Source organism: Cervus canadensis, chromosome 29, assembly GCF_019320065.1.
Source record: "Cervus canadensis isolate Bull #8, Minnesota chromosome 29, ASM1932006v1, whole genome shotgun sequence".
NCBI lineage: Eukaryota > Metazoa > Chordata > Mammalia > Artiodactyla > Cervidae > Cervus > Cervus canadensis.
Window position 1 is genome coordinate 46,781,081 of NC_057414.1, and position 26,444 is coordinate 46,807,524.

At 52.0% G+C, this 26,444-nt stretch overlaps 1 protein-coding gene across 2 annotated transcripts in view; it reads left to right on the forward strand.

The window, feature by feature from the left end:
* Positions 1-26,444, forward strand: part of SHANK2 (SH3 and multiple ankyrin repeat domains 2) — a 560,095-nt gene that overhangs the window by 19,055 nt on the left and 514,596 nt on the right. Inside the window, exon 2 of one of the 2 annotated variants that reach the window (XM_043452088.1) lies at positions 14,133-14,390. The exons of the other annotated variant lie outside the window; for it this stretch is intronic. The gene's annotated coding sequence lies outside the window, so the exon portion shown is untranslated. The remainder of the gene's footprint in view (positions 1-14,132; positions 14,391-26,444) is intronic. 2 annotated transcript variants of the gene reach the window in all.

Below are 26,444 nucleotides of genomic sequence, written 5' to 3' on the forward strand. Positions count from 1 at the left end.
ATAGATGGGGAAACAGTGGAAACAGTGACTGACTTTATTTTTGGGGGCTCCAGAATCACTGCAGATGGTGATTGTAGCCATGAAATTAAAAGACGCTTACACCTTGGAAGGAAAGTTTTGACCAACCTATACAGCATATTCAAAAGCAGAGATATTACTTTGCCAACAGAGTCAGTCTAGTCAAGGCTATGTTTTTTCCAGTAGTCATGTATGGATGTGAGAGTTTGACTATAAAGAAAGCTGAGTGCCGCAGAATTGGTGCTTTTGAACTGTGGTGTTGGAGAAGACTCTTGAGAGTCCCATGGACGGCAAGGAGATCCAACCAGTCCATCCTCAAGGAGATTAGACCTGAGTGTTCATTGGAGGGACTGATGTTGAAGCTGAAACTCCAATACTTTGGCCACCTGATGGGAAAAACTGACTAATTTGAAAAACCCCCGATGCTGGGAAAGATTGAAGGCAGGAGGAGAAGGGGACAACAGAGGATGAGATGGTTGGATGGCATCACCAACTTAGTGGACATGAGTTTGAGTAAACTCCGGGAGTTGGTAATAGATAGAGAGGCCTGGTGTGCTGCAGTCCATGGGGTCACGAAGAGTGGGACACGACTGAGCGACTGAACTGAACTGAAATAGGCCGTGAAATAAACAATGCCATCACATAAAATAGAATAAGATAAAACAATAAAAAAATATAGTTACATATATCTTTGTGGGTAGCTTTATTATTATTTGCATTTTATTGCCAGCTTTTGTCAGAATACGTGGTGTTGTCTACCTGTGTCAGGCACTGCCATGCCAGTGATCTCGTGGCATCTTCACAATCCACCCCAGGGGTGGAGGAAGTATTTTTATACCCATTTTACAGAAGGGGAAACCGAGGCCCAGAGAGGTGCAGTGACTGGGGTTTTGAGTCCAGCAGGTGCCTTTGTGCTTTGACCAGGCCAGCCTCAGAGCTGGAGGGATGTGAGCGTTTTGTCCTGCTTCTCTCCCTGAGTGTCTGTCTGTCCTGATGTCTCTGCTGACCACTTACTGTGAAATCTGCCCAATGACTGTGTGTTTGGATAGCCTTGTCCCCCGACCTCTGGGAGGAGTGTTGATGATGAAGGCAGGTTCAGCTTCTCAGACGTCCTGACTCCAGCAGGCCCAGAACCTGGACGGAGCCTTTGTCCTGGTGGGGATGAGTGCAGTGATTTAGAGCATCCTTCTCCAGGGCCGTGGTTGGGGGTGTCCGGCCTGGAGGGTTTTATCCACATGGGGAGTACCATGCTGCAGGACGGAGCAGGGTTCCAGGGTTTATGTCTCGGTTCTTGCTCCTGAATCTTAGCAGCTTTGGGGAGTGTTGACTGGCCCCCCATGCATGCTGTAGTGTCCTCCAAGCAGGTAGTGCTCTGACCTGTGACTGCTCTGTGACCTTGGGCCAGCCAGCTGACCTTTCTGGGCCTCAGTTTCCTCTTCCTGAAAATGGGGTAATGACATATGTCTGGCGACGTTGACCGTTAAGTGAAATCACCTACATAAAGTTGAGACTGTTGTGACCGACCAGGGTTCTTGGCCTCCTTAATCAATCGAAATTGATCAGAGGCCAGACAGGGAATCCAGGCACGTCTTTATCGGGGCCCCTGCTGCAGCCAGAGGGGAGCAAGGACAGCCAGCAGGTTGCCTTGCTTCTTCCCCAGGGGGAGGGAGCTAGTTCCTTACCTGTGGTGAGGTGGGTGTGTCCAGGGTCAGACGGGTGACTTGGGTGGTCTGCCTGCCCGTTAGGCAGTGTGAGAGCAGGGGGCGTTCGCGGGGCCCTGCTTTTGCTCCCTGCTCTTCAGAAGTGCCAGCTGGGTGTTTTGGTCTCCTCGTATCTTTTGTGCAGAATTTCCCCAACTGCCCGTGCAGTGTCATTTTTAGCTCCTGATGGTTTCCTTGCTGGGGCAGAGGCGTGTCCAGGTGCAGGCGCTGCGGCAAGGGCCCCAGCTCCCAGCCGTCTCACCCAGATCCGCCTGCCTGTGCCCTGAGCCTCTCGCATCACCATCACTGGCAACACCTGTCTGCTCGCGCTGTTCAGATTGCACCCGGGCCACGTGCGGGTCCGAGTCAGTAAACTGCCTTCCCCTCTCCTGCGGGGACCTCCTGTCAGGCCCCGTTGTGAACTCCTGCCCCGTCTGGTCTCTGCAGAGCCTCTAGTCTGACCTGTGAGTGCATTGGGTTTATGGGGGGGTCAGGGTGACAGTGTGGGGGCAGGGACGCAGCAACCTCTCTGGGTACCCGTTGCCCCTGCAGGGGTCCTCGAAAGCCTTGGGGACCCACCAGAGCTCCTCTGCCCCCTGGTGCACTGGGGAGGTCCCCTGGGGGGCTCCCAGCAGGGCTGACACCCCCCCCACCCCCCAGGATCTCCAGGGAGAGGTGGGGCCTGTTCCAAGTGGGTCTTCTTGGCCGCGCTTTTGTTCATTTGAAACTTTATCCTGCTGTCGTTTACTGAAGAGGGAGGGGAGGGCCTGGAAGGTGGGGATGGAATATATATTAAATTAGTGATCCGGTTAGGAGCCCTTTCTGGAAAGCCTGCACTGTGACGGGTAGGGCCTTTGGTGTTGGACAAGCCACAGCTCCGTTCTGCTTTGTGGCTGCTGCCTGCGTGAACCACCTGTGTGATCTTGGGCGCTGCCTGGTCCTCCACCGCGTGGGGCTGGTCACACCGACCTAATCAGTAACAGTTAGATGGCCGTCTGTCAGCTACCAGCCTGCATAACAAAAGCCTGCAGAACTTAGGGTAAAATGACTACTGCTCCTTTCAGGACCAGAGTAAGTATTTTTTGCTTTATGCTGTAAAGTCTCTCTACAAAGCAATAGCAGTCACCGGCATTATTTGAATGAATGGTCATGGCTGTGTCCCAATAAAACTTTATTTAAAGAAACAAGCCGTGGGCCAGATTTGGCTCACGGGCAGCAATTTGCCAGCCCCTGGCTTGTTTATCTCACCATTTGAGCAGGAGGTGGACCATTTGAGCAGGAGGAGGATGGGTGGTTCTTGTGGTCACCGAATTCAACCATGGTCAGCTGGTGAGCAGGCCTCACTCAACGTCTCTAGGGTGGGCTAGCTCTTGGCTGGGGGTGGGCGGTAACTGCATCATCCATCTCTCACTGCCCCCCTCTGGCAGGCCAGCCTGGCCTGGTCACTGGGAGGTCCCAGGGTCCCCGAGAAGAGCAAGAGGGAGCAAGTGCCCATGCGTCCCTTCGCGCTGGCCTGTTTGGCTGAAGCGAGTGGACTGGCCGAGTCCAGGGTCACTGGGGGGCCCTGTGTGGGTTTGGTGCAGCCCTGTCTGCGTGTGGTCCCCCCGCTGCTGGTGTCGTGCGGAGCGCCCAGATGGGGTTTCAGTTTCACGCTTTCAGGGGGCACGGGCTCTGTGGTTCGGCTGGCGGGCGTGGTTCCTATTTTAGCCGCGTTCCTGAGTGACCCTCTGTGGCAGCTGTCACGAAGCTCATCTCCGCCTGCACTTTCGCCCTCTCTGGCGTGGAGCCGGAGCAGAAGCGGAGTTAAGAGCGTTCTCCGGAGGTCAGCGACCCCCAGGGTCTTCTTTTGTGATGAGCGATTTTCCAGAGGGAGCGGAGGGGCCATGGCAGAAAGGCAGGCGTGGGAGCTGTGGTCCTGACGGGACTGCTCAGCAGCTCCGGGAGCCCGGCCTCAGTTTCCTCATCGGGACAATGGGTAGATCAGACGAAGTCACGTTCTTGCCTCCCCAGACTTTTAAGCCGTGTCACAGACAGTACAGTGGTGAGGCGGTGTCCACACTCGGGCACTCCCGGAGGGTCGCGGGAAGGTCAGCCTCAGAAAGGTGCTGTGACCGAAGCTGATGAGGTGTTTTTTCCCCTTTCCTCCTCATCCCTGAGAATGTTGGCGTTTTGCCTTGTTTTCAGGTTTTCTGTCCTCCCTCTCTCCATAAAGTGGATTCTGAATCCTTGTGAGCTTGTGTGAATAAGGTTCTTTTTTATTATTGAGGTGAGATACACATAAAACCAACCATTTAAAACTGTACAGTTCAGTGGCATTTAGTACAGAAAGTTCTGGTTCTGTCACCCCAAAAGGACACCCCTCTCCCAGGAACAGTCCGATCCTTGCAGCGCCCAGCAGCCACCCATCTGCTTTCTTCTGCCTTTGCGGACTGACCTGCTCTGGACGTTGCATGTAAGCGGCTGGTACAACGGGACAGCGTTCGTGTCTGGCTTCTCTCCGTGATTAGAATGCTCCCCGCGTTCGTCCACCTTGTGGCCGCATCAGAGCGCCGTCCGTCTTAGTGGCTGAGTTCTCCTCCCTTCTGTGGATGGAGCACGTTTCCTCTGGTCTCCTGTTGCCGCTTCCCTGATGGCTCAGTGGTAAAGAACCCGCCTGCCAGTGCAGGAGACGCAAGAGACGTGGGCTCGATCCCTGGGTCAGGAAGATCCCCTAGAGTAGGAAACGGCAACCCACTCCAGTGTTCTTGCCTGGAGAATCCCATGGACAGAGGAGCCTGGCAGGCTACAGCTCAGGGGGTCTCTGAGTCAGACACGCCTGAGCACCACCAGCTGCCACCAGCTCCTGTCGGTGGACACGGGCTGTTCCCACTGTCTGACTGTTGTCAATGATTCGGCTAGGAGCATTCATTCCTGTTCAGTTCAGTTCAGTTCAGTCGCTCAGTCGTGTCCGACTCTGCGACCCCATGAACTGCAGCATGCCAGGCCTCCCTGTCCGTCACCCACTCCCGGAGTTTACTCAAACTCATGTCCATTGAGTCGGTGATGCCATCCAACCATCTCATCCTCTGTCGTCCCCTTCTCCTCCTGCCCTCGATCTTTTCCAGCATCAGGGTCTTTTCCGATGAGTCAACTCTCCGCATCAGATAGCCAAAGTATTGGAGTTTCAGCTCCAGCATCAGTCCTTCCAATGAACACCCAGGACTGATCTCCTTTAGGATGGACTGGTTGGATCTCCTTGCAGTCCCAGGGACTCTCAAGAGTCTTCTCCAACACCACAGTTCAAAAGCATCAATTCTTTGGCACTCAGCTTCCTTTATGGTCCAGCTCTCACATCCATTCATGTGTCTTTTTCAGTTTTGGCTTTTTCAGAGTATATGCCTAGAAGTGGTATTGCTGGGTCCATTCCTGTCCTTTAGTTTTTGATGAAACAGCTTCTTTTCACCTTTGGCAGAACCAGGTTCCACCCTCTCAAGAGGACCTGCAGTTATGGGGCTGTTCCCGCTGCCTTTCTGGGTGAGAGAGGTGGTGATGTTTCCTCTGATGGGGGCCCTCGGGGGAGGCCTTCTGTGCCCACTCTGTTAGTCCCCAGGGCTCCAGGGTGACCCTCATGCGTCCCCGTCCCACAGAAGTAGCTGGAACACCGTCGGGGTGGCTGCAGAGCAGAACTGCAGGCCTGGGAGCTGGATTCCAGGAACTCTGCTCGTGCAGAGGGGGTCCCTGGGGATGGAGCGGCCGGGTCTGTCCAGGGCACAGGCTGGCGCCTCCTGACTCCCAGCCCAGGACACCGGGCCACTCTGTGCCCGGGGTGAGGCCTCAGGGCTACAGAGCTGTTTCAGGACGCTTCACAATTACGATTTCCATCTCTCCAGGAATGATGAGCACTTCTAAAAATAGCTGCAGAATGCTGAAGGCTAACATTTTAAAACAGTTCAATAATTTAGTTATTCTCCAGCGGGGACAGGGAGGATCACTGTAAAGTGGGTGCTTTTAAAATTTCCTAGAACCTAGTCGCTGCTTGCTTTTTTTTCCCCCCCAACAATTTGAGATGTAGTTCGCATACCATGCAGTCCACATGAGGGGCTGAATGCACTGCATTTTTAGTAGATTCCTGGGTTGCTCAGCCATTACCACAAGTAATTCTGGGACATTTTTGTCCCCCTTGAAACAAACCGTGTACCTGCTAACAGTTCGCCCCCGACTCCCATCCCCACCTTCCCAGCCCCCCGGCAACCTGCTTTCTGTCTCCCTGGGTGTGCCTGCTCGGAGCACTTCATGTAAACGGAACCTTTGTGACTGACTTCCTTCACTCAGTGTCCTGTTTGCGCGGTTTATCCAGGTGTGTGGCGTGTCTGCCTCGGAACTGAATGTGGCTCCATCACATGGCTAGGTGACATTTTATTTATGTACTTGTGGGTTGGTGGACATACGGATTACTTCCGCTTTTTGGCTGTGAGGAAGAGAGCAGCTACGAAGATTAGGATTCAGGTTTTGTTGAGGTCATGTGTTCCTTTTTTTAAGCTTAAAATTCTTTTTAAATTCATTTTTGGTTGCACTGGGTCTTCATTGTTATGAGGGCGTCTCTCTAGTTGCGGTGAGCAGGGCCGCTCGGGCTCTCAGGGCGGTGGGTTATCTCGTTGCAGAGCACAGGCTCCGTAGCACGTGGGCTTATCCGTTGCTTGGGGACATGTGGAATCTTCCCAGACCAGGGATCAAACCCATGTCCCCTGTATTGGCAGGTGGATCGTTAACCACTGGATCACCAGGGAAGTCCTGGACCTAATGTTATCATCAATTTTAGGTACATGCCTTGACATAGAATCATGTATCTTTGGTCGCATGGCAGCTGTGTGTAATTTCGTTTGTTTTGTTTTCCACAATGTAGTTTATAAAATAGAGAGAACCTCTGTATTTTAAAAATAATTGCAGTTGTAAGAAAGAATACCGAACCGCCCTCTGTACCCTCTACCCAGCCGGCCCCACAAGTCGTGTCCTGCAGAACTCAACGACGACGTTTAGTAGGACGCTGACATTGTCACCGTCAAGACACAAGTGTGGCTATCAGCAGGATCTCTCATGCTGCACTTTTATAGCCTCACAGACTCCCTCCTACCTCACCTGCTTTTCAGCCCTGGCAACCACTAATCTGTCTCCCATCTCTATAATTTCGTTTCAGTAATTATACAGAAATGGAATTATACAGTAAACAGCTCTCTGGAGTTGGCTCCTCTGTCATCAGAACTCTGTAGAGGGGCTTCCCTGGTGGCCCCATGGAGTAGGAGGTGGATACGCTCCATGTTCTTGCCTGGAGAACCCCATGGACAGAGGAGCCTGGCAGCCAGAGTCCGTGGGGTTGCAAAGAGTTGGACAGGACTGAGCGACTGACACTTTCACTTCCACTTTCCGAGCATTAATGCTGTGGGTTCTGTGTGACGTCGGTCTTCATTTCTCTGGGGTGAACGCCCACGAGTGCTGTCTGTGGGTTGCACGGTAGCTGCATGTTTGGGTTTTTAGGAAAGTGCTGCACTGTTTTCCTGCATCGCTCTTGCATTTTATGTGCCCATCAGCAGTGTGAGAGCTTGTCCAGCTTCTCACCAGCGTTTGGTGTTACTGTGTCTTCCACTGGCCGGCCTGGTGTAGGGACGTCTCACTGAGGTTTTAGTTTCTTTGTTTTAGTGGCTGATGACGTTTTGAACATCTCCTGTGCCCCTTTGCCACCTGGCTGCCTTCCTTTGTAAAATGTCTCTGCATGTCTTTTGTCCCTGTCTTAATTGGATGGCCTTTTTTTAATCCTCTTTAAGTTTTGAGAGCTCTTTATCCTGTGGACACTAGTCCTCCATTGGATGTGTGCTTTGCAGATATTTTTTCCCGTCTGTGATTTGCATTTGTATCCTCTTTTTCACAGAACGAAAGGTTTTGATTTTGATGAGGTCTGATTTATCAGTTTTTCTGTGTGTGGCGTGGTGCTTTTGGCATCCTTTTGGCATTCCTAACCCTAGAGCCTGAAGGTTTTCTCCTGTGAGAATTTCTTTTCCAAAGTTTCATAGTTTTGCATTTTACATCTAAGTCCATGATTCATTCTTTTAAAAAAAATTAAATTTTACTCAAAAAAATTAATTTATTGTTTACTTATTTTTAATTTTTCACACTGTACCATATAGCATGTGACATCTTATTCCCCAACCAGGGATTGAACTGATGCCCCCTGCCTTCGGAGCTCAAGTCTTAACTCCTGCGCCACCAGGGAAGGCCCCCGTGATCTGCTTTGAGTTGTTTTTTTTTAATTGAAGTATTGTTGATTGACACGTTAGTGTCAGGTGTCCGCACAGTGACTCAGTTATGCGTTATTGTTGTTTAGAAGCTCAGTCGTGTCCAACTCTTTTGCGACCCCATGGACTGAAGCCTGCCAGGCTCCTCTGTCCATTAGATTTCCCAGGCAAGAATACTGGAATGTGTTGCCATTTCCTTCTCCAGGGGATCTTCCTGACCCAGGGATCGAGCCTGTGTCTCCTGCATGGGCAGGCAGATTCTTTACCACTGAGCCACCAGGGAAGCTCTCAGTTATACATAGATGGATAAGATGGATATATGTCTAATTCTTGTTCAAGTTCTTTTCCATTGTAGGTTATTGAAAATATGGAATACAGTTCTCTGTGCTATACAGGATGCTTTTGTTGTTCATCTATTTTACTACATAATAGTATATCCATCTTCCCTGGAGAAGGAAATGACACCCCACTCCAGTATTCTTGCCTGGAGAATCCCAGGGACAGAGGAGCCTGGCGGGCTATGGTCCACGAGGTCACAAGAGTTGGACACGACTGAGTGACTAAACCAGTGTATCTGTTAATCCTAAACTCCTAATTTTTCCTCTCCCCACCCCTTCCCGCCTTGGTGACCATAGTTTGTTTTCTGTGTCTGTGGGTCTGTCTCTGTTTTGTAGATAAGTTCCTTTGCGTCATTCTTTTAGATTCCGCATGTAAAGTGCTATCATATGATATTTGTGTTTCTGTGTCTGACCTGTTTCACTCTGTATGACAGTCTCTAGGTGCATCTGTGTTGCTACAAATGGCATTATTTCACTCTTTTTTATGGCTGAGTAATATTCCAGTATATATATGTACCACATCTTCTTTATCCATTCCCCTATTGATGGACATTTAGGCTGCTTCCATGTCTGGCCTGTTGTGAATAGCGCTTCTGTGGACTTGGGTGGTGGTGATGTATCTTTCCGAATAAGTTTCGTCTGTGTGTGTGCCCGGGAGTGGGATTGCCGGGTCGTCCTGTGAGGCTTGGGTTGGTGGTGGTGGTGCAGTCGCTCAGTCGTGTCGGACTCTTGCGACCCCGTGGACTGTAGCCTGTCAGGCTCCTCTGTCCATTGGATTCTCCAAGCAAGAATCCTGGGGTGGGTTGCCGATTTCTTCTCCGACTCCAGCCGGTAAGGCTTGGGTTAAGGCTCTCATTTTGCTGTCAGTGTCCAGCTGCTTTGGCACCTTTGTTGGGGGGCCACCTTCCTCTGTTGAGTTGCTTTTATGACTTTGTGTGGGTCTGTTTCTGGGCTCTCTGTTGAATTCTGTTGACCTGTGTCCCTGCCTGTCCCCCAGAACGCCAGCGCCTTGATTCCTTTAGCTGTAAGTCTGGAAATTGGGTGAACTGATGGCTCTCAGTTTATTCTTTTTCAAATTTGTTGTAGTAATTCTAGGTCCTTTGCTTTCCCATATAAATTTCAGAATAATATCATCTATATCTACCAAAAAAAAAAATCTTGCTGGGATCGTGTTTCACCCAAGTGTTTTCAATTTGGGGAAAGTCGATGTCTTGACTGTGTTGAACTTTCCAACCCATGAACAGGGTTTGCCTCTCCACTTCTTGAAAAGTGAAAAAGTGTTCGTCACTCAGTCGTGTCCGACTATTTGCAGCCCCGTGGACTGTAGCTGACCAGGCTCCTCTGTCCGTGGGATTCTCCAGGCAAGAATGCTGGCGTGGGTAGCCATTCCCTTCTGCAGGGGAGCTTCCCGACCCAGGGATGGAACCTTGGTCTCCCGCACTGCAGGCAGATTCTTTATTGTCTGAAGGCTTCCCTGGCGTCTCAGCTGGTAAAGAATCCGCCTGCAGTGCGGGAGACCTGGGTTCGATTCCTGGGTTGGGAAGATCCCCTGGAGAAGGGAATGGCTACCCACTCCAGTATTCTGGCCTAGAGAATTCCGTGGACTGTATAGTCCACGGGGTCACAAAGAGTTGGACACAACTGAGCGACTTGCACTTACTGACTGAGGCACAGGAAAGCCTAAGCCCTTAGATGTTTTTATTTTTCACTGATTTATGTAGACGTCAGCGTACAAGTTTTGTTAGACTCACACCTAAATACTTTTTTGAGAAGTTATAAATGGTATTGGATTATACATTTGGTTGTCCACATGTTCATTGCTAGTATACTACTGCTGCTGCTAAGTCACCTCAGCCGTGTCCGACTCTGTGCGACCCCTTAGACGGCAGCCCACCAGGCTCCCCCGTCCCTGGGATTCTCCAGGCAAGAACACTGGAGTGGGTTGCCATTTCCTTCTCCAATGCATGAAAGTGAAAAGTGAAAGTGAAGTCGCTCAGTCATGTCCGACTCTTCGCGACCCCATGGACTGCAGCCCACCAGGCTCCTCCGTCCATGGGGTTTCCCAGGCAAGAGTACTGGAGTGGGGTGCCATTGCCTTCTCCTCATTGGTAGTATATGGGGATACATTTGACTTTTATATGTTGATCCTGTATTTTGTGACCTTGTTCAACTCTTTTATTATTTGTAGGAAGTGTTGTCTTGGAGATTCCTTGGGATTTTCTACAGTCTTGTCACCTGCAAATGGGAGCAGTTTTATTTCTATCTTCCTGATCAGGGGGCTTATCTGGTGGCTCAGACAGTAAAGAATCCACCTGTGTTGCAGGAGACCCGAGTTCAATTCCTGGGTCGAGAAGATCCCCTGGAGTAGGAAACGGCAACCCGCTCCAGTATTCTTGCCTGGAGAATCCCATGGACAGAGGAGCCTGGCGGGCTACAGTCCACAGTGTTGCAGAGTCGGGCACGACCAAGCGACCAACACTTTCGCTTTCCTGATCTGTCTGCTTTATGTCTTCTTTTCTTGCCTCTTCTGTTACCTGGAGCATCTACTGCTGTGTTGAGTGAAAATGATTAGAGCAGACATCCTTGTTCTTTGTCACAGAAGGAAAGCGTTTCATCTTTCCCTATTTGGAATAAGGTTAGCTGATTACATGACGTTTTGCAGATGCTCTTGATCAGGTTGAAGAATTTCCCTTCTTCCTTTTTTGCGGGAGGGGAATTTGTCACAGATGTTGAATTTTGTCAAATGTTTTTTCTGCATTGATTGCTTTGACTGTGTGATTTTCCTTCTTTAACCTGTTGGTGTAGCGTATCACATAAATTAATTTTTTAAAAAAAAGATTGAACCAGCCTAGCATTCCAGAAATAAACCTTACTTGTCTTGATCTATAATTCTTCTCTTACACAGTAATTGCTTAACTCTTATTTGTTAATATTTTGTTAAGGATTGTTTTTCCATCTATATTTGAGGGATATGGGCCTGTGATTTTCTCTTTGTATGGTTTTAGTGTCAGTATCATATTGGTTCCATAAAATAGATTGGATTCTGTTTTCTGGAAGATATTGTATAGTGTGTACTCAGTTACTCAGTCGTGTCTGAGTCTTTGCAGCCCCATGGACGGCAGCCCGCCAGGCTCTTCTGTCCACTGAGTTTTCCAGCAATGATACTGGAATGGGTTGCCATTTCCTACTCCAGATATTGTATAGAATTGATACTAATTCTCTGAACGTTTCTTGGAATTCTCTGGTGAAACTATTTGGGTGTGGCGATTTCCTCTTTCTTACAAAAACGTGTGTTTTATAACGAGGAACTCAATCTTGTTAATAGCTGTAGGGCTTCTGAGATTACCTATTTCATACAGAATGAGTTGTAACTGTTTGCATTGCTTGAAGAATTGGCTTCTTTCATTTAAATTGTGTAATTTAATGTGGGGAGCTGTTTATCCTCTCAGTGCCCGCAGGGTCTATAGTAATATCCTCTGCTACATTCCTGGAATTGGTAATTTGAGCCTTTTCTGTCTTTTTTGGTTAGTTTTGTCAATTTTATTGACTTTTACAAAGAGCCAGCTCATCATTTTCATTGATTTTCTCTATTTTTTTTTTGGTTTTGTTTTTATTTATCTTTACTCCTTTGATTATTTCCTTCCTTCCTTCAAACCTTTGCTTTGGATTTATTTTCCTCACCTTTTACTAGCTTCCTGAGATGGGAACTTAGACTTCGATTTTCAATTATTCTTTTTCTTTTTTTTCCCTTCTGTGTTTTCTTTTAAAAAATGTTTTACTGGAGCCTTGTTGTTATTTAATTGCTCAGTCATATCTGACTCTTCGTGAGCCCATGGACTGTAGCCCACCAGACTCGTCTGTTCATGGGATTCTCCAGGCAAGAATACTGGAGTGGGTTGCCATTTCCTTCTCCAGGGGATCTTCCCGACTCAAGGATCAAACCTCCGTCTCCTGCATTGGCAGGCTGATTCTTTGCCACTGAGTCAGCAGGGAAGCTCTTCTATTGGAGTCGAGTTGATTTAAAACGTTGTGTTAGTTTCCGTTGTCCAGCAGCATGACTTTCTGATGGTGTGAAAATGGTACATATTCAGTAGAGACTTGACTTTGAATCTTGAATGTTGACCTTTCTGGGCCTGTGACACGTGGAACCATCCTCTATCGTGGCGGGAGCAGTGGGCTGTGGCTCCCACCAGCCACGTGGTCACAGGGGTGAGCGGCCAACGCGAAACCACTCTGTACCCGGACGGCCATCCTGCTTTTCACTTTCAGGACAGTTCGCAGTAGATTTAGTGAGACAGTCAGCACGTCGTTATACAACAGGCTTTGTGTTAGATCATTTGGTCCAAGTGTTCTGAGTGTGCTGGAAGGAGGTGTGACTGAGCTGTGACGTTCAGTAGTTGGGTGTATTACGTGCATTTTCGAGTTACGGTGTTTCCTACTTAGGATGGGTTTACCCAGATGGCATCCCATCATATATCAAGGAAGACCTGTATTTCCTTGTTGATTTTCTGTTCTTTTTTTCAGTGAGGTTTTCTGTTTTTACATGTTTCCAGTGTGTTGACAGTTAACTTGTCGAAGCGTTTTTGTTTTTGCTGCTTCAGAACTCAATTTCAGCGCGAACATCTCTGTCCGCTCATTGATGTCATCCACCGGTCAGCTTTCACGCATTTGAGATCTTCCTGGATTGGGGGATGACGAATGGTTTTCAGTGGACATGTACACAGTTTCATATTCTGCCGTGAGACCGTGGGTCTGATCGAGCCTGCCAGTTTAGCCCGTTTGTTCAGACATCACTCTCAGCCCGCTGAAGGCAGACGTCCAGGGTCCTTGGTTGAGCCCCGCTGATACCGCAGTGGGGAGGCTCCTTGCTATTGCCTGTGGGGGAGGGGACCTGCTCCCCACGTGGTCTCCACGGATACGAGGTGGGGGTGGCCTCACTTGCTGGCGATGGGGAAGGTCCTTACTCTCTGTTAACCCTCTTCTGAGCACTGAGGTGAGGGAGGGATGCTGTGTGCATGCGGAAATCCAGGCTCCGCGTGGTGTCTGCGTTAATACAGTGGAACTGGGGGAGGATGTGTGCCTGCTCTGTGGGGAGGAAAGTTCCAACTCCACAGCTTGGTTTGTCTGCCCCCTCCCTCCCTGTGGAGGTTTGAGTGCCTGGGACGGCCACGCGAGGGGACGTCCAGGCTCCCCCCTTGGCCTCTGCTCCTGGGACTCAGGGTGGGGGCCGCAGTTCTTCCGTGACATCCGGGTGGGGTAGCGGAGTGATTGCCTGAACGTTTTTTTTTCCTGTTTTGCTGCCATTTTCCTGGTTTTTCTCTGGAGAGAGTAGTCATTCTTTGTAGCTTTTTTTCCCTGCATTTACTGGTGTTTCAGCTGAAGCTCCAGTCATTTGGCCACCTGATGCGAAGAGCTGACTCTCTGGAAAAGGCCCTGATCCTGGGAAAGACTGAAGGCAGGAGGAGAAGAGGGCAACAGAGGATGAGACGGTTGGATGGCATCACTGACTCAATAGACATAAGTTTGAGCAAGGTCCGGGAGGTAGTGGAGGACGGGGGAGCCTGGCGTGCTGCAGGCCATGGGGCTGCAAAGAGTCGGACACGACTGAGCAACTGAAGAACAGCAACTGGTGTTTCTGGCTCCGTCTGGCTTCTTAGCTCCCAATCTGGGATGTGAGGCAAAAACCCAGCTCAGAGAACCGGCCGCTGTGCCGTTCCCTGGGTCCCTGGTCCCTGACCGGCCTGCCTTCTCTCTACCCCTCCGAGTCTTTGGTTTGTTTCTTATACAACGTCCTGCGGTTTTTGTTGCAGGTTTTGGGAGGAGTGGGGAAAGCGCATCTGTGCCATCTTTCAGGAAGCAGAAATGCAGCTGATGCTTTTCAGCTCGCAGGCATCAGAGCGCTTGTAGCTGTGACCTCGGCCTCCTTGTGGAGCCTCCGTCTGACGGTGCCCTGGTTGTCTCTCTCAGCTCTGGACATGTCTCCTGTCTCCCTGCCTTGACCCATCGGAGCGTGGTCACTTCTGGTTCCGAGAAGCCTTTCTGCGGGGCCTAGTCTGCCAGCGCCTCTGGTGAGTTAGAACATCTTCAGTGCCGTGGTGTGGACTGCCTCCCTGCTTTGGCACCCCGGCCAGAGGACGGCGGTTTCTCGTGGCCAGGGCCCCAGTCCCTGAGGCAGAGTTGCGGGGGGTTGTCCTGGGTGCTGGAAGAACACGCCTGCCCTTGGTGCCCAGTTAGCGTGAACTTGGGGGGACTCACCGGGACTGTGGCTGAGACCCCAGTCTGGCTCTTCGTCTCTGCTCCGAGATGTCCTGGCTGGACTCAGCTGGCACAGCTCAGGGTAGATGGGGGAGGAGGTGTGACCGGCGCCCTGCCTCCACTGTTTCATGGACCAGGAGATGCCTGCTTGTTTCTGGCGCGGGGACCACAGAGGGAAGCCCGCAGACTGTGGTTCGGTGGAGCTGAGACGTGCTCTGAGCTCGCAGGCTGACGCCCGTTGCTGGTTGCATGTTGACCATCTACTGTGTGCTCCTCTGGAGTCATTTATCTGTAATATGTGCTTAAAATGGGCATTTTCTCAGTGTTGCCTGGATGCTGGGCTTTACCACGCTGACCTCGTGAGGCCCGGGCACCGACCGCTGTCCTCGGGTGAGGGGCTGGGCCCCCAGTGGTGAGACCCCCTGCTCCGGGCCTTGCTGGTCCCGAGAGGCTCCGCCCGGCCGTGGCTCTGCACACCCCTGAGCTCCTTGTGGTGTCACACCCGGCCGCCCAGCCTGGGGACCAGAGAGGCAGGTCTGTGAGGTCCGCTCCCGCTTGGACATGTTTTTCAGACTTTTTAAAAAATGTATCACCTATCCAAGGAGACATTTTAGACCCTTGTTCCAAATTGTCCACCCCAACGAGATTTTAATACATGGACGTGCTGTGTATCTGTTTATGGTCTGCTTGTATATCGCTGCTTTCTGCTTAAGAACGCTGAGACCCGTTGCACCTTCCCAGATTCCGATGAGAAGAAGAAGAACGTCCTAGGGTTATGAGTACCCCAGGCAGGAGCGGAATGTCAGGGCCGCTGCCCCAGCCCTGGTCACCTTCCGCTTTGGGGGCGGCACCTGCTACCCCTGGCTTCCCGGGCCTCCAGTCCTGCCTGAGATCCAGTTCAGCCCCTCGTGCTGTCCTTGTGCAAGCCCTCCCATGAGGCCGTGGTCCCTCCGAGTGCCGCGAGTTGCTTCTCTGGCCCCTGCTCCCGCCCTCCCCCCGGTGCACGTGGTCGCTGTCCTGGCAGGCGGGCGGTGACGGGGTTCGGGGAGGACCGCAGGCCCGCTGTTCCGGCCGAGCGGGCAGAGCCTGCAGTCCCCTCGTCCTCTGACCGTCCAAGGAGCTGGATGCAGTTCCCTCGTGGGGAAGCCCCTGGCGCCGATCCCCACGCCTGCTCACTCGCGTGGCTCCGTGGAGAGCTGACGGGTGGGTGCACACTGTGGGCGACTCTCGTGGAGGCTGTGGCCACTCTTTCCTCTTGCGGCGGAGCAGGCTCGGAGAAGGAGGTGTCCAGGTTTGAGGGAAGGTCCCGCACTCGGCTGAACTGCGTGGCCTTGTCCCCACCCTCGGGCTCTGGACTTGGGCCTTGCTTAGGGTCATTATGGTGGCAGCCGGGGGCAGGGCACAGAGCCCCCCAGCAGCATGTTTCTGCATTTGTGGGGGCCATCTGCCCCAGGCCAGATGGGGGCTTGTTGGCTCATGACCAGGTCGAACCTCCCTGAGGCTGTGTTTGTACCAAGGCTCGCTCACCTCCTCCTGTCTCCTTTCTGAGAAAAGGACCCTTGACCGATTGACCCGAGCGTTTGCCTGTCCCCGGCCCGGGGTCGGGAACCCTGCATCAGGGCTGGGCCTCCAGTGCTTCTTCGGGAACTCCTCTCTGCTGGCCCTAAGTGGTGGGAGCTGTGGTCTCAGAATCCATCTTTGTAACCATGGTCATTGATACGCCAGGGGAAGAGAAGAGGAACAGCTGGACTGGGCGGCCCTTTAGGCTGGGAGTGGACGCACTGTCAGCTTGCTCTGCCGGCCAGGGCGCCTTTCACCCGCAGAGTTGGTCATCTCCAGGACAGGGGGCTTCGGGGGGCTGGGTGTTTACGGAGGGATGAGCCTCAGGGGAGCCTCCCAAGGCCTTTCAGCTGGAGAAGGATGGTGGTCCTGTGCTGTGGATGGAGGAGGGGAGTTTCCATCTCTCGGGGGTCAGTCTTCGTGAGCCCAGGAAGTGCTGCGTCCTGAGGGGGTTGGGGGAATGGAGGCAGAATTCTCCATCAGGCCCGGGTTTGTCTGCGCGCTTCATTTCCCTCTCAGCTGTTTTTCCTGCATCCTCAGGTGTCCCGCAAAGGGACCCTGCCTTTCAGCGACCTCCGGATGTCCTAGAGGCCGCCGTTCATCCTGGACGCCCCTGCATGGGTGCCCCATGGCCCCCGTCCTAGCCACTGCGTCCCCTTGCAGTGGAGATGGTCATCATGTAGCAAAGCAGTGTGGATTTCAGGGATTCTGGGTTTCAGGCCTTTGGAAGCAATCCCTTCCTTTGCCACTTGGAAAAACATGGAAAATGACCCTCGGGTGGTAACTTAGGGAGCAGCCAGGATGTTACATAACAGGTGGCAGAGGGTTTCACTTTAGAGTAATGGAATTAACGCACAGAGTTGTGAATTCTCACCCGTGATTGAAGGTGCTACCTTGAATGAATGCAGAGATTCTGTTTTCATGAAGTTGTGCTCAGTTGCTAAGTTATGTCTGACTCTGTGACCTCATGGACTGCAGCACGCCAGGCTTCTCTGCCCTTCACCATGAACTCTAAGGGTCCTGTGATGTATGGATTACCCAGGATTATCTCATTGGGCCTTTAATGCTGTCACAAGAGGCCTTACGACAGGCAGGGCTGAACAGAGGAGACCCCCGTGAAGGCAGGGGCTGGGGGGATGCAGCCGTGAGCTGAGACACCTGGAGCCCCTGAAGGCTGGAAGAGGCAGGAAAGCCCCTCCGCGAGAGCCTTGGGAGGGAGCCAGCTCTGTGACGCCTGGATTTCCGTCCCGTGAACCTGGTTCCAGACTTTCAGCCTCCAGGATTGGGAGAGGATATGTTTGTGTTGCCCAACCTGTGGCCCTTTGTTACAGCGGGCTCTGGACGGTCATACACCACGTGAATCCCAATTTCACTGTGGTTGGGGGGCAGGGTCACATTTCAGTGAGGAGGAAGGGAAGTGGGGCCTCGTGTGCGGCTGGGGCTCAAGATTTGAACAGACTTACCTCGATGGCTAGCTAGTCACCACGGGAAGATGTGATGCCCTTTCCCCAGGTCACCGTGGCCCAGCTGAAATCTTGGGGAGTGGCCTTGGCGCTGGTGTGGGCAGGACTGCCGTCACCCTGCCACTCTCTGCAGGACGCGCCCCAGGTAAACCTCTGGGAGAGGCGTTCAGTTCAGTTGCTCAGTCGTGTCCGACTCTTTGCGACCCCATGGACTGCAGCACACCAAGCCTCCCTGTCCATCACCAATCCCTTGAGTTGACAATTCCATCCAACCATCTCATCCTCTGTCGTCCCCTTCTCCTTCCATCTTCAATTTTGCCCAGCATCAGGGTCTTTTCAAATGAGTCAGTTCTTCCCATCAGGTGGCCAAAGTATTGGAGTTTCAGCTTCAGCACCAGTCCTTCCAGTGAGTATTCAGGACTGATTTCCTTTAGGAAGGCCCTGAGCACCTCCCCTCTCAGCCAGACTGAGCCTGAGGTCCTCACGCCAGGCTCACACTGCTGACCCCCACAGAAGTGCCCCGAGTGTCCCCCACGGATATCCACTTTCAGCGCTTCCACCCGCTTCCGAGTGGAAGTGGGCACCCCGAGCCCTGCCCACACGCCTCCTGCCTTTGGTCTTTCTGGGTGGGTAAATTCTGCTCTGGCCACCCCAGGACCTTCACCTCTCACCAGAGCAGAGTGAGCAAGGAGGCCTGAGGGGTTGGGGAACCTGCCAGGCCATGCCCACCCCTCATGGGAACACGCGGCTCCACACTGTCTGTGGGCCTGTTTCCCATGCCCTTGACTGTCAGGAGACCCCACCTCCCAGGAGGATTCCCCATCTCCACCCTTGCATGCTCTCTGAGACTTGTCATGGCCCCCAGCTCCCAGGGCCTGCCCAGGACGCAGCTGCACCCTCGGGCATCTTGGGGCCATTGGGGGAACGAGCCCAGCGCCCCTGGGTTTCCTTCTGCTCCTCTGCCCCCCGCCTCCTCCAACCACGTTAGACTTGGTCACCCACTGAGACAGATGGGGAGGGGAACATCCCCCCGAGTCAGGAGGGGGACCCGAAGAACTGATGCCGGAATGACCCTGGCTTCGCAGAGCCCTGGGGTTGGAGTGTGATGTCAAGAAGGCCGCATGGGTCCAGGTGGACCGGAGTCTCCACGGGAGCTGCTGGTTTCTTCTGAGGACTGAGATGGAGGCCATGCGGTCTCGGGAAAGCGGTGCTGGTCATTGTGCTCGTCATGTAGATCCTCCCAGACCTCTCAGCCGAGGGAGGGCCGCGCCGTCATCCCGGCAGGCGGAGCCCTTCCCCCGGGCCGCTGTGCGTGCCGGCCACGTCTACCACAGCCCCTGCACACGGCACCTGGGCCAACTCACCGATGCTCCCTGCAGGGGTGGGGATGATCGAGGATGAGGAAGAACTGGGTCTGTTGACCCACATGGGTCATCTCAGTCCTAGGAAAAGGGGTGTGTCATGTTGCTTTTGACTTGGAACCTGAGCCAGGGAACGGGAACTCTTGGGCGTCTTGTTGAAATCGCAGGTTCTAAAACCTCCTCCAGTTCAGTAGGAATCTGCCTTGTTAGTTTTACTAAGTGATTCTGCTGCAGGCCCCTCTGAAAGAATTCTGCTTTAATGTCGGGTCATGCTGTGCCTAGTTGTTCTGTCGTGTCTGACTTTTTGGGACTCCATGGACTGTTAATATTGGGTTAAAGACCATTAAAACTCCACCAGAACCATCAAGCTATGACCAGCTCCTGGGATGACAGCGTGGCTTTGCAGCCACATGTGCTTTTTTATCTCTGAGCCTCCTGGCAGCCAGGGGGAAAAGGGAAAGCTGGGCTAGCAGAGCTCTCTTTTCTAGTACGAGTTCACCTGGAGATCAGGTTCCCTTAGTGCTCTAGTCTAGGAGGAATGTTCTCAAGTGGTGTTTTCAGTTGGGGTTTGACCAAAAACGCCCCAAGAGTTTTCATATACTGTTTGACCTCAGTGAAAGCTGAGGACATGACAAAACCTTTTCTTAATTATTGTTTTGGCTGTGATAGGTCTTCATTGCAGTGCATGGCCTTGCAGCATCAGGAAGCTTAGTTCCCTGACCAGGGATCAAACCCATGTCCCCCGCATTGTACAGCAGATTCTCAATTGCTGCACCATCAGAGAAATCCCATAGCAAAAACCTTTTTGAGATGGACACTGCTGAGAGGTTCAAGTGTATTATAGTCTCGTATTTTGAAGTGATTCAGGCGTAGAATTCATGGAACTGTGGGCAGTGCTAGCTCTGCCCAAGGACAAGGCTTTTCACAAAAGAGAATTGAAGAAAAGAGATAAAAGAGAGCTGAATGATTCTATAGCATGTGATTCCATTTTATATGAAATGCCCCCAAAAGGCAAATTTGTAGAGATAGAAAGTCATGAGTGGTTGCCAGGGGTGGTGGGGCTGGGAATTTGGGAGGTGATGGCTGAGAATTACGGTGTTCTTGAGATTGTGTAACTGTTTTAATATGGGCAGAGGTGATGGTCTACCCAACTCCATGATCACAGGAGAGCCCGCTGAATTGTACCTTCCTGAGAAATCTGTGTGCAGGTCAAGAAGCAGCAAAACTGGACATGGAACAACGGACTGGTTCCAAATTGGGAAAGGAGTACTTCAAGACTATATTTTCACCCTGCTTATTTAACTTATATGTAGAGTACATCATGTGAAATGCCAGGCTGGATGAAGCACAAGCTGGAATCAAGATTGCTGGGAGAAATATCAATAACCTCAGATATGCAGATGACACCACCCTTATGGCAGAAAGTAATGAAGAACTAAAGAGCCTCTTGATGAAGGTGAAAGAGGAAAGTGAAAAAGCTGTTTTAAAAATCAACATTCAAGAAATGAAGGTCATGGCATCTGGTCCCATCACTTCCTAGCAAATAAATGGGGAAACAATGGAAACAGTGACAGACTTTATTTTCTTGGGCTCCCAAATCACTGCAGATGGTAACTGCAGCCATAAAATTAAAAGACACTTGCCCCTTGGAAGAAAAGCTATGACAAACCTAGACAGCCTATTGAAAAGCAGGGACATTACTTTGCTGACAGAGGTCTGTCTAGTCAAAGCTGTGGTTTTTCCAGTAGTCATGTGTGGATGTGAGAGGTGGACCATAAAGAAAGTTGAGCACTGAAGAATTGATGCTTTTGAACCGTGGTGTTGGAGAAGACTCTTGAGAGTCCCTTGGACTGCAAGGAGATCCAACCAGTCCATCCTAAAGGAAATCAACCCTGAATATTCATTGGAAGGACTGATGCTGAGGCTGAAGCTCCAATACTCCGGCCACCTGATGTGAAGAGCCAACTCATTGGAAAAGACCCTGATGCTGGGAAAGGTTGAAGGCAGGAGGAGAAGGGGACGACAGAGGGTGAGATGGTTGGATGGCATCACCGACTCAGTGGACATGAGTTTAAACAAACTCACGGAGATAGTGAGGGACAGGGAAGCCTGTGGTGCTGCAGTCCGTGGGGTTGCAAAGAGTCAGATGACTGAGCGACTGAGCAAGTGAGTTGTATGGTATGTGGATTACATCTTCACCAAGCTGTTTTAAAAAAAGAATTGATGACATGTTTGCGTGTTACGCTGAGTCCAAGATTGTGTGCGGGAGAGTTGGAAGGAGACTGTCTGTCCCGACGGAGCCTCACGGAGCTTCCTTGGGGCAGGGAGGCCTCCGGGGCTGCAGCCTCCTGGGAGGCCTCTAAAGCAGCGGGCCAGCCCTCAGGTCAGTGGGGCTCCCGCCCTGGCCCCAGGGTGTGTGTCGTGTGTCTGAGGATCCCAGGCGCTGGTTACGTGTTCTCACGCGTTGCTGTGTCTGTTCCCTGAGATATTTTTACCTCCAGGCCCGAGGCTGCTGAGCGAGATCTTTGGCGCAGGGCTTGCCCACATCGAGGTGTGGAGGGTGGTTTCTCTGAGCAGAGCAGGCTGTGTGTGTCCTGGGTTCTCCCAGCAGAAGCCGGGTCTCTCCCTTCCTCTGAGCCCGTGCCAAGTGAGTGGAAGTAGCCCGATGGAATGAGTTAGGATCTGGTCTCTGGGTGGGGCCGGATTTACTGAGGCTCATAGAGACAGCTTCCTGGTAAGAGAGAAGTTAGATGAGAGTGAATGCAAGCAAAGTGATATTCATGTGACTGTAAATTTATATGTGTATCTTACTTCAGTATTCTTGCCTGGAAAATCCCATGGACAGAGGAGCCCGGTGGGCTACAGTCCATGCGGTTGCCAAAGAGTCAGATATGAGTTAGCAAGTAAACATCAGAGGGGCAATAACAGTCTGTTTCAAATGAAAAAAGTCATGTCGCCAAATCAGGAGTTTTCTAGGTTTGGTAACACTGGGCGTTAGCCACACATTCACAAGGGGATGGCTCTTGTGAAACAGGGCTCCAGGGGGCTGTGTGGGGGGAATCCGATGGAGAACCTGGTGTCTGGATCTCCCTGCTGTTCTGCAGACCTGGGATGCGCCCAGCAGTGGGTCTCACACAAGCCCCGGCTGGGTGGGGGCTGGTGCCAGCCTGTGGTCCAGCTCTCCTGGAAGGGTCAGCTGCCGTGTGGCTTTATAACTGCGGGGAGTCACCGATTCGTTGACTTCACCTTTCCTTGGAACGAACAAGGGAACACATCAACCTTCCGCTGAATGAGGTTTTTCGTATCTCGGGCGGTTGGAAATAAAACTCAAGGTGTTTCCGTGGATGCAAATGGTCCCCTTTGCTTTCTTTTTTCTTTTTTACTGTTGACATTTTTATTTTATTACAAATTATCGCCTGTTTGCCTAGGTAGCGAGCCGGTCTCTGTAATTTTGCTGTGGTCCTGTAGCCATGGATGGAAAAATAGGGCAATTTACCTGTCTGTCAGACGCACAGCCGGGGATGGAGGGAAGGGCTGTTGTTCCACGTTCTCTGAATATTTACGCTCCTGTTCCTCTTTTGTATTTATTCCTTCCACCCGAATGGCAGGTACACGGTCGCCTTCCAGCGCTCTTTCTCCCTGGATGTTTTTAGAGAGAGCGGTTCCACTCATCAGAGCTGTTTCATAGTCACGAAATGGATCCAAAGTAATATTTAATCCAGCGACTAGGACGTTGGAATGTAGTTCAGGCCCACTGGGCATTTTTTTTGCACATCCTTTAATTTTTTTGGAATGTAATTGGTTTAGTGCCGTGTTAGTTTCCGGCTGTGTGTATGCATGTAGCCCCTCCTCCTCACCCATCGAGGTCGTCACAGAGCCCCGATCTGAGCTCCGTGTTCCTTACGGTACAGCCGCTTCCCACTAGCTGCCTGTTTTGCACCTGGTAGCGTTCACATGTCAGTCATATACACGCTGTGTCCACACGTTCATTCTCTACGTCTGTGTCTCTATTCCTGCCCTGGAGCTAGGTTCATCTGTACCATTTTTCTGGGTTCCACGTATATTATGCATTAATGTATGATATTTGTTTTCCTCTTTCTGACTTAATTTCACTCTGTATGATAGAGTCGAGGTCCATCCCCGTCTCTACAAATGACCCAAATTTCATTCCTTTTTAATTGCCGAGTAATATTCCACTGTATAAATGTCCCACATCTTTATCCATTCACCTGTTGATGGACATCTAGGTTGTTTCTATGTCTTGGCTATTGTGAATAGTGCTGCTCTGAACATAAGGCATGCATGTATCTTTTTGAATGGAAGTTTTCTCTGGTTATCTTTCCAGAAGTCAGATTGCTGGATCATACGATATTTCTGTCTTTGAGTGAGTGAGTGAAATAGCTTAGTCGTGTCTGACTCTTTGTGACCCCGTGGACTGTAGCCTACCAGGCTCCTCCCTCCATGGGATTCTCCAGGCAAGAATACTGGAGTGGGTTGCCATTTCCTTCTCCAGGGGATCTCCCTGACCTAGGGATCGGACCTGGGTCTCCCGCATTGCAGACAGACGCTTTAACCACTGAGCCACCAGGAATCTAAATTGCTGGGTCCTGCGGTAACTCTGTTTTTTGAGGACTCTGCATACTCTTCTCCATAGAGGCTGCATCTCTGCATCCTCACCAGCAGTGGAGGGGGCGTCCTTTCCCAGGAGATGTTGTTTCTGTGGCATCTCTATCCTGCATCCTGCCCAGGACTGGCTCCGTGGCTCTGTGGCGGCGTCCAGGGAGGGAACTAGTTCATGTGACGGGAAGCACGCCCCTGGGCTTGCTTCTGTGTCTGTGATCAGGCCGCAGCTGAGGGGTCCAGGTGAGACCTGGGTGGGGCTTGCCCTAAAAGTGCAGCGGTGGCTGGTGGGGGACAGACACCCAGTGTGTGTATGTGATGCACACCTGTGTCTGCAGTCCCAGGCAGCACCGTGTCCTCATCTGCACGTGGGGAGCCCGTCACCTGAGAACTTGTCCATGGGGACCGGTCCTGCCCGCACAGGCTCACCTTACCTGGGAGCTGGCCACTGTTCCGGGCAGTGCAGACGGGAAGCGAGTCGGATCCTGTTACCTGCCTTGTGGGGGGTGGGGGCGTTGTTCCTGCAGCCACCTCGAGCCAGGAAACGTGCCTGCAAGCCAGGGTGCTTGCCCTGGTCCTCCGGTTACTCTGGGAGCAGACTTCTCCAGATTTCCTCTCTGTGGTATTTGATTCTTTCTTTAGATTTACCTGTTTTACTTTTATGCAAGTGACCTAGCTGCCAGTACATCAATCCAGGTGTCAGATTCCCCGCCTCGCCCATGCAGCTCTGCTCCTGAGAACTTCAGTCACTTACAGAACCGGCTATTCAGGGGCCCTCAGACCACCCTCGAGTTCAGTGATTCTCTGGAAGGACTCGCAGGACTCAGCCAAGCTGTTGTAGTCACACTTCATTGCAGAGAGAGGACACAGGTGAAATCAGCTGGTGCACAGGCTCCTGGGCCAGGGTCCAGGGGGGCCGGGGGCCGGCTTCCAGCTGTCCTATCCCAGAAGACTCTTGCAAACGACACTCGACTCTTCCAGAAGCTCTGTGTGACCGCACACGTGAGCTGCTGCCAATCAGGAATCCTCCCCAGGGAGCATTAGGGAGTCCTGGGGTTTTCCTGGGGGTCAGTCACAGAGGCACGGCAGACCACCCGCAGGCGGAGCTTAGCCTCCAGCCCCGCGGTCAAGCCCGAGGCCCTCCACATCAACCATGTTTTCAGTATAAATGACCTGTTGTGGCTCATGGCCTCGTATAAACAGTCACTCTTCTCAGGAGAACATTTCAAGGGCTCAGAGATGCCCTCCCAGGAGTCCCGACAAGGGTCTGGACAACCCTGACCAGCTGTGTTCACCCTTCACGGCACAGCAGTATTTCAGAGAGTGGACTCTGGGTCCAGCATCACATCTTGGTTCTGCCACGTCTTGTCTCTCTGGTTTAGGTACTTGTTCTAGCTCTTTATGTCTCTGTTTCCTTATTGGTAAGATGGGGGCGATACTGGATAAGCACGGGGTAAAGAGCTTGAGGACTGAATGGCAACTGATGAAAGAGGGACTGTTGTAGCCACGCCGCTGACACGGAGAAAATGTGGCTGCCCACGGGGGAGGGCAGGCGGCAGGTCCCCAAGGAGTTAAGCAGACCCAGCGGTTCCACTCGTGCGCACATACCCAAGAGGCATGGACACGTTCCCACGCGTCTGCCCAGGAGACATGGACACGTGTGACTCTTCACAGTAGCTTTACTTCCAGTAGATCCCAAGTGTTAAAAACACTAACGGCCACCCACAGACGAATGGATACACACACGTGGTCCCTCCGTACGAGGGAACATCATTCATCCATGGAAAGGCGTGAAGCCCTGACACTCGCTACAACATGGATGAACCTCAAGAATATTATGCCGAGTGAAAGAAGCCAGACGTAAGAGGTCTCTCGCTGTGTGATTCCAGGCATGTGAAGTGCTCTAGATGAGACAGTGGGGTTCACGATGGGGAGGGGCAGGGTTGGCTGGGGCGGGATTTGGAGGAGGAAGGCATGGGGAGTGGATGTGATGGGCTTGGGGATCTCCATTTGGCTGATAGAAATGGCCTGGAAGTAGACACTGGTGATGCGCGTACGACGCACCTGAAAACCACTGAGCTGTCCTCTACCACCACACACGAGTGGCCCAACCTGGAGTGCTCGTGTCAGCCATGGGCAGGATGTGAAGCTGGCGGACTCGCCCTGTTGCTGCTGGGGGTGCACCGCGGTGCGGCTGCTGCAGAAGGCGATCCGACGGCTGCTTACAACAGTCTCACCTAAGTCTACACGGTCTTACCGTGTGTCCCAGCGACCGTGCTCCTGGGCATTAACCCAAAGTTGACAACTTGACCCACACAAAAACCGGGACACAGATTTTATTTATAATTGCCAGAAATTGGAAGCCACGAGGTGCCCTGTAATAGGTGGGTGGATGAACCGTGGTCCATTCAGATGATGAAATGTTATTCAGCGCTAGGAAGAGATGAGCTGTCACACCACAGAAAGACACGGAGGAACCTTAAATGCTATGACAGTGTGAAAGAAGCCAGTCTGAAAAGGCTGCCCACTGTGTGTGCGTGTGCACGCGTGTGAGTGCGCGTGTGCATGTGTGCGCGTGTGTGCATGTGTGTGAGTGTGTGCATGTGCACGCGTGTGCGTGTGTGTTCATGTGTGCATGTGTGCACGCGTGAGTGTGTGTGCGCGTGTGTGTATGTGCACGTGTGTGTGCGTGTGAGTGCATGTGCGTGCATGTGAGTGTGTGTGCGTGTGGTATGTGTGCGTGTGCCCGCGTGTGAGTGCGTGTGTGTGTGCGCGCGCGTGCGTGCGTGCTCAGTCTTGTCTGACTTTGTGGCCCCACGGACTGCAACCTGCTAGGCTTCTGTGGGTTGCCAGTTCCTACTCC